This window comes from Ananas comosus, linkage group 6, assembly GCF_001540865.1.
Source record: "Ananas comosus cultivar F153 linkage group 6, ASM154086v1, whole genome shotgun sequence".
Lineage (NCBI taxonomy): Eukaryota > Viridiplantae > Streptophyta > Magnoliopsida > Poales > Bromeliaceae > Ananas > Ananas comosus.
The window spans coordinates 6,524,536-6,532,253 of record NC_033626.1 but is presented as its reverse complement, the minus strand read 5'-3'; the positions used below and the strand labels follow the sequence as shown (position 1 = coordinate 6,532,253).

Sequence of the window (7,718 nt, the reverse complement as noted above, 5' to 3'; positions counted from 1 at the left end):
CACTGCTGAAGCTGAATACATTGCGGCCGGGAGTTGCTCTACTCAATTGATCTGGATGAAGAGTTTACTGAGCGACTATCGAATCCCTTCCACCACTCTTACTATTCTTTGTGACAACACAAGTGCCATTAATATTTCTAAAAACCCTGTTTTACATTCACGAACAAAAACATATTGAACTAAGATATCACTTTTTAAGAGAACTGGTTGAATCAAACATCCTACAACTTGAATATATTTCGACTGAAAATCAACTTGCAGATATTTTAACCAAACCTTTGGATCAAAAACGTTTTCTGCATTTAAGAAAGGCGATTGGTATGAATCCTTCAATCTAGATATATTCTCTTGGGCCATAGATCATGTGCATGTTGCATTTTGTTTTTGTGCATGGTTTCCGGTATTTCCTGATTATGCTTGAGAGATGATTGAATTTCTTGAATAATGTTGCTACTTTTGGGAGATGAATTGGTCCGTAACTTTAATTATTTCATATTTAATTTTTGATTGATCACTGTCAAGGTTGTTCTATATTGTCATAATTTTTGAACGATCAAATCATTGAAATTCTGTTTAGCATACTGAATCAAATTCAACACCTCATGCTTCGAAATTTGAATGTTGCTATTGTTTGTTTGATTATGAGTTTTGAGATGAATAACTCTTTCTCTGTTTTTGAAATTGAAATAATATTTTTGACTTGAGGGTTGCACTAATTTAGGGGGAGTCTTTCCATTTTTGGTTATGAAAGTTTCTGAAATTCAAGATGTGGAAAGAGTTACATCCCTGCTGGGAGTGTGAAAACTACCACCACATGGAGGAAAGAGCTACCACCCCGGTCGTCCGGTCAGTGTGTGCAGCTACCACATGTTGATTAAAGCATCTCTATAGAACAAAAGAAAAATACTTTTCAGAGAGAAAGAATTGCTCAAAGAGCCATACATCTCGAAGGTGATATAAGGTGGAGTGTTAATAAAAAGATGCTCAAAGAGCCACTCCTGTCTCGAATATTGTGCATAACTCAATTTGAACATATTATTTTAATTTTACGATTCTGTGAATTATTTATACATTTTCTTTAACAAATATGATGAGAAGACAATACAATAAATTCCTAGATCTTGTATGATGTGTGAGATTTTATTTTATATGTATCTAGAATTTTTCATTAATTTTCGGGTCAACAATTTTTGACAATTTGAATATCCTTGAAATTGATTTTTTAAAATTTATTTATGAAATTTTATTTGAAGTTTTTGGATGGAAATTGGTTATTTTTATTGGTTAAACATTAAGGGCTAACATATATTTTTTCTGGAATTTTCGAGCTTATTTAAATTTTTTTTTAAGTTCCTGGCTCTGGGACCGGTCCCAGGCAGGAGAGACCGGTCCCTCCGCCCGACCCGATAAAGGGGTTTTTCCTTCGATGTGTTTTGTGCGTTTCGATCTTCTCCCTATTTTCTCTCTTGCGCTTCCCTTGCCTCCAGATCGGTTTTTACTCACATTTCTCGCCGATTTGCACTGATCTTAGGTATGATCTTCGGATTTTGTTGCTTTTATATTGTATACTCCGAAAATATGTTTCATTTCAGATTTATTGGTGGTTTTTCTAGAGATCTAGCTAAATCTGCAGTTTTGTGCTTCGATCTTGTTCTTAGACCTGTTGTTTACCTTTTCTCTTGTATTTCTTCATCTTTTTGGTCATTTTTTGTAGGTTTTTATCATCAAAAACTAATTTTTTTTTAGAATTTTTGGGAATCATGTGGTTTTACTGATTTTTGTTGCTTAAGTTGTTCATGTTTCTCATGAGTTTGTAGCCCTTAGGATTATCTAGCATTTATATATCAATTTGCTGGAATTTTTTTTTGGAATCAAAAATTAAGTGTTCTTATGTTTCATATGTGAAAATCTTTATGATTAACAGGGGATTTCTTCAAAATGTTTTCATGGTTACTTGTGCTTGTGGTCCTGATGGCCGGGGGTGGTCGCGAAAGTAAACGACAACGCTCTTCAAGTAAACGGCCGGTTGAGCAACAACCGGAGGATGAAGGGAGCGAATATGCTCCTGGCGACAACTCTGAGGAGGATGAGCTCGACTGGGAGGCTTTTACTCCTGAGGTGTTGGCTAAGGAAAAGGATACAAGAAAAGGAAAGGGGAAAGGACAAGCCATTGATAAAGGGAAAGGCAAAGCCATGGATAAAGGAAAAGGAAAGGCATCTGGATATACCGGTCGTCGGAAATCTGGAGGTGTTGAGATTAGAGAACCGGGTTCTGAGCCTCCGCATCTCAGTCTACAGGATGTTCCGTCTGCTCGTCAGTCAATGTACTCGTCGAAACATTGTATTGGTGAGCGCGATGTTGGCGTCGCCAGTATCATTGACTGTGTACTAGGATTTCAGGATTTATTTGAAAAGGGAAATCTTCATCAGATTTGTGATTTTTCGGAACAAACTGGGTTTTGTTTGGAATTGATTAGAGAATTCTATATGAGAGCAGGTCACTTGAGTGACTCCGACGGCGGCCCATATGTATTCATCACCTCCGTACGTGGTGTTGAGTTATCAATTACTCCTGATACGATAGCGTCTGTGCTAGGACTGGAAGCTAGGACTGAAGGAGTGGAATATCTATAGGCCGGGTTTGACTCACTTCGCGATTGGAACCGTGTTGTGAACTCTATTTGCGTGCCGGGAACAGAGTCAAACGGAATTATGGTTTTGTCGAAGGATTTCAAAATGGAGTACAGGTTCTTGAACTTCGTGGTTTGCTACAACATTTTGCCTTTCACAAACACAAAGATTTTGAGATGGGATCGCATCTTATGCATGTATCTATTGGCTAGGCCTGATATTGTAAGTGCGAAAAATATCAACATGAATATCCCATTTTTGATCTGGCGGAGAATGGCAAAGGACATCAAAACTTCTGGACAAAATGAACGGTTGCCATTTCCATTAATTATCATGAGGATTCTGCGACTTTATGACGTGGATGTTCGTTGTACATCGTATGAGCATAGTCTGGGAAGGATCAATGAGGGGACGTTCGTGAAATGCTCTGTGCAGCTTCGAACTCCGTCCCAGCGTGCTTCTTCACCTTCTGCTGCTCCACCTCCTGCTGCTGCTACTTCTTCCCGTCCTTCCATGGATATATCTGAGGAGGATGTCTCGGTTTCGTCAGTATATCGGGAACAACAAAGGTTATCTAAGGAGCTTCAAAAACTTTCTGCGGATCAAGCTCAGATATGGAAGGATGTCAGCAAAATCAAGCGTTTGATGAAGGCCATTTTTGATAAACTGGGATGTTGCAGCTCAGATCTTCCTCCGCAGGGAGATGATTCCGACTGACTGTGTGGGGTTCCACCTTTTGTCATTTTGGCGCTTTCTGACAAAAAGGGGGAGATGATTGGCTCATGATGATGATGATGTCTTTTGATGATTTTTTTGCTTTTAATGCTTTTAGCTTAGTTGTGTAAATTTAGATGGTTGTTTAGGTGCTTGACTATGAACTATGGACTATGACTATGACTTGTTGCTTTGATTGATTGCTTTGACTTTATGTTTGATTTTTTATGATAAGTATGCTTGAATCTTGATTGTGCTTTAAGAATATTTTTGCAGGAATATTCAAGACTTCAAGACTCCATGTCTAAGTCATAGAGTCTGTATTAAGGTTGTGAAAAATATAATTTTCATTTATTGGATCGATCATGCAGGAGATTGTCATTTGGTGATTGCGATGATCTTCTTTTTATTGTTTCTGAGTTGTGTACGAGCTTTGTAATGTTCTTTTGTCACGAAATCGCCAAAGGGGGAGATTGTTAAGGATTTTATAAGTTGGTGGATTTCGTAAAGTTGAATGGAGTCTTGAAGAATTGATCGCGGATGTTTGAAGAAAAGATTCAAATTGGAGAACAAAGACTCATTCGGAAAGCTCGTGTAATATACTGAATCTGGGCCTATTGACAAGTTCAAGGGTTGGAATGGCTTTTGGAACTGATCTATGACGTTTGACAGACCTTAGAAAGGTTTTGACAAGTTACTGAAGTAAGAAAGTAACTGGAATTGAAAAATTGCATCGTAAATGCATTATCAATTGCAACGCTTCGAATTTGGTCAATTACGAAGTTCGAATGTGGGAAATGGTAAATAAAACTACCCTACATATTCTAAAGGGCTTGGACAAGTTTTTGTATAAGTTAGAGAGTGATTGGATGACTAAAAGTAAGAAAGTGCATTGATCTGGCGAAATCAACATTTTTCTGCTTGCTGTACCGGTACAGCCATCATTGTGTACCGGTACACAATGCATCAGAAGCTGCAGCTGCGTGGCAGCAAGGTTATTTTGGTCATTTCACTTCTTCTATCCATCCTTATCACCCCAGCTCGACCCCTGATGTTCAGATATGCATGCTGGAGATCTGAGAAGGCTTCTCCCACCTTCTTTCTCCTTCTCTCTCTAGGGTTTCTCTCTCTACTTAGAATTCGACGATTTCGCTCGTTTTCGTCGCGCCGTTGGTCCTTCGCTGGTTGCGAGTGTCGCGGAGCTTATGTGGATGTGTGAGGGAGTATTTGGAAGGCTTTTTCGCAGCCCTGAGCCAGTGAGGTGCTGGTTGGAAGCCTGAGAAGGTAATCGACTCGCTTTTTCCGTTATCGACGTTCTATTAGTCGATTTGAGTATTGATTTCGGGTTTTTGCTTCCAACTGTTTTAAACTGAGGTTTCGGCAAATAAAGATGATTTACTTAGCTGTAAATGAACCTCCTTAGATCAGGAATAAGCTACTTTGAAGCTTCGTAGAGATAATTGGTCCATTATGAAACTGATTCGGAATTAAACGCGAGTTACTTATGCAACTTGATGCAGTTTGGATTGTGCTCTTCGCAGCAGGTTTGCGGATTAATTTAAGCTTAAGTGGTGACCTTTGGGACTGGTTTAGAAGGTGTTCTAACCTGAGGTAAGCAGGAATTTGTATTAGAAACCTGATTTCGCAAGATTCCGGCTTTACTAGCTAGCAAATAAGTGTTTTGATGCCGTTTGACGATTGTTCGCAGCGAGGGTGCGACCAACCTTTGGATCACAATCAGTTGGCATTGGAGAGCAATTAGAAGCTTAACTTAAGGTATTAAACTGAAACCAAAACAGGGATTTAAGTTATTACTTTGTACTAAGTGCAAATTGTACCGAAATTGGACATTTCGGCCGTAGTTTTGATGCGCTTTTCGTGTTTCGTTTTCAGCAGAGTTGGGGCTTCGTTGAGCAGAGTTTCGGGACTCCTTTTGGCTGGATTGAGCTTGGTGATAGGTGGGTCGGACCTTCCCGAAATGGGTGAATTCCCTCTATGTCTCCTTTGACATCTGAGTTGAAGTTATTTCATATTCAAGTGAATACATGTATAGTTTAAGGCATTGAGACATGCACTGATATGTAGATCATATCGGAAATGATAGCATTTTTAAATGGTATGAAAGCTTCATGACTTATCCATTTTACATGGTTACTTGTTAAGTACTATGGATTCATGATACTAGTAGCTTGCATATGCAATTTGGCTTTGATGTTATCCACGAGGATAGAACGGTAAAATTCGTGAATGGACACAATTAGTTTTCTGTTGAACAACAAAGAGACAGATATACTTGGATTGAGCTATGCAATGTATATAAACAATTAAATGGCTAAACTCTGAAAGATCAGGTAAAGAACTTGTGTTTGCATATGCATTTCTAATTGTAGAAGGAATGGCATGGAGGTCATGTGAAATGTATTTTATCGTTTATATCCTTGCTTGTATTACTCTCTGTTAGCTTCTTACACTCCATATGATAATTCATATTGGGGTACATATTCTAGTAAGTAACTAGAAGTTTATATAGGGGTATAATTGAATGAATATACAACTGAATATAATCTAGTAGAATAACTAGATTTAAATATGATGACATACTTGTATAGTCAAGTAGAAGGTGATTGTTTCATATTTGTTTGCTTCAAGTAATAGAAGTTTATATTGAACTTCAGGTATGTGCCAGGAGTCTATGAACAGAACCTTAGTAAACCACTTTCCTTATGTGTAAGGAAGTAGTGAGAGATTGTGCGTGAGCTGACCAGAGTAGTCCTGATAAATCACTAGTGTGAGTAAAGCTTTAACTGTCAAGTTATATTAACGACTGGTAGAATCTTGTCAACAAGTTGTTGATAGTGACTTAATGATTGGTACTACAGTGCCTACCTGGTCGAGTTGAGACTCCATCAGAGACATGATGACTGTTGAGATATTTGTACCCTGGACTATAGTAGCAATGCCATTATGCTCTTTCGTACATGCTTGCGGTGGTCGCGGCCCCAAGCCCCGCGTTCCGGAGTGCTTAGTTGAGATTCCATGTCAGGGACATGATGCGTTGTGAGACTGGTACAATGGACTACGCTTGCAATGCCATTGTGGCGCTTTGCACACGCTTGGGGTCGCTCCCCCCCAAGCCAGCACTCCCGAACACAGCTTAGCGACAGATGCTCGCAAATGTACGAAGTGAGCGCGAAATGGAATGCCGTGGGAGCTCATTCTCGAGTGGGGATGTTGACTACCACGGGGCCATTAGTGCACGAGCGCGGCTTGAACTTACCTTGTGTAAGTCGTTGGAAATTGGTTATGTCAAGTACTTTACCTTAGCTGGGACAGACTAAGTAAGTTACTATATTCTTGGGTTAAGTGGACTTATTGATGAACAGACTAAAAGTTGACATCTAAAGTGAGCTTAGTGCTGAATAACCTAGAAGTTGACATCTAAAGTGAGCTTAGTGCTCGAATAACCTAGAAGTTGACATCATGATTGTTAAAGACATAAAGAATGTAAATTCTTGCTAATTAGAAGTAATTACATGAATTATCTGTAATTCCGGTAATAAGAATTAGCTTGCTTGGCAATCTGGTATATGATTGTTAAATTGTCAAGTAAGATGATTGATAGAATCCATCGTGATAATTGATACCTGCAGTCTATCGATATTTAGTTGATGTCGAGCAAATAGCATGAGTATTTACTTTTACATTTGCTTATTGCATTTAACGGCTTATTGCAACTTACTTGCATTATCTGTATTTACTCGCTTATTTATTACTATCTACTCATGCCATAGTTGACCTAGTGGTGTACTTCGCCACTCTCGCGGCTTACCCACTGGAAACTAGTGTTTAATAGTTCTCACGCCCTCTTGTTGTTGTTTTTACATAGCCTTCCACAGCGGGAAAAGGCTAGGTCCTGGCGAGGGTCAGCGACTAGTAGAGCCTTTTTGGACGTGTACTAGATCACCTCCAGCAGTTATATATAGTTTAGTACAGAAAGGTATATTAAGTTTTGTAGATTGTACTTTGTTCTTATTCCTGTTAAGGTTTGGATTGTATATATGTTTAAACTTTAAAGTCTGCTCTGATTACCTAGTAGAATTATATGCTTTACTATGTGGTTTGTAGACGCCTTGTGTATTCTTGATTGTGGTGTTACACGGCGGGTCTGTGCAACGCGACCGATATGCTTCCGCTGGTACCGGGCGTGACAGATTATAGTGGTATCAGAGCCTAGGGTGTAGTCTTAGTGGACCTAGTAAACCTTAGGCAGTTGAACGATCAGGATAGGAGGTGAGAGACGGGGTCTTTTGCAACTATGTTGAGCGAAAGTGTTATGATTGGTCATATTTATAACTCCAAAATTGTTGGAGTTT

General features: G+C 39.1%; 1 long non-coding RNA gene across 1 annotated transcript; it reads left to right on the top strand.

The window, feature by feature from the left end:
• Nucleotides 4,921-5,535, top strand: LOC109711163. The gene is made up of 3 exons (XR_002216525.1): nucleotides 4,921-4,956; nucleotides 5,054-5,121; nucleotides 5,239-5,535. It is a non-coding gene; the product is annotated as an uncharacterized LOC109711163 (long non-coding RNA).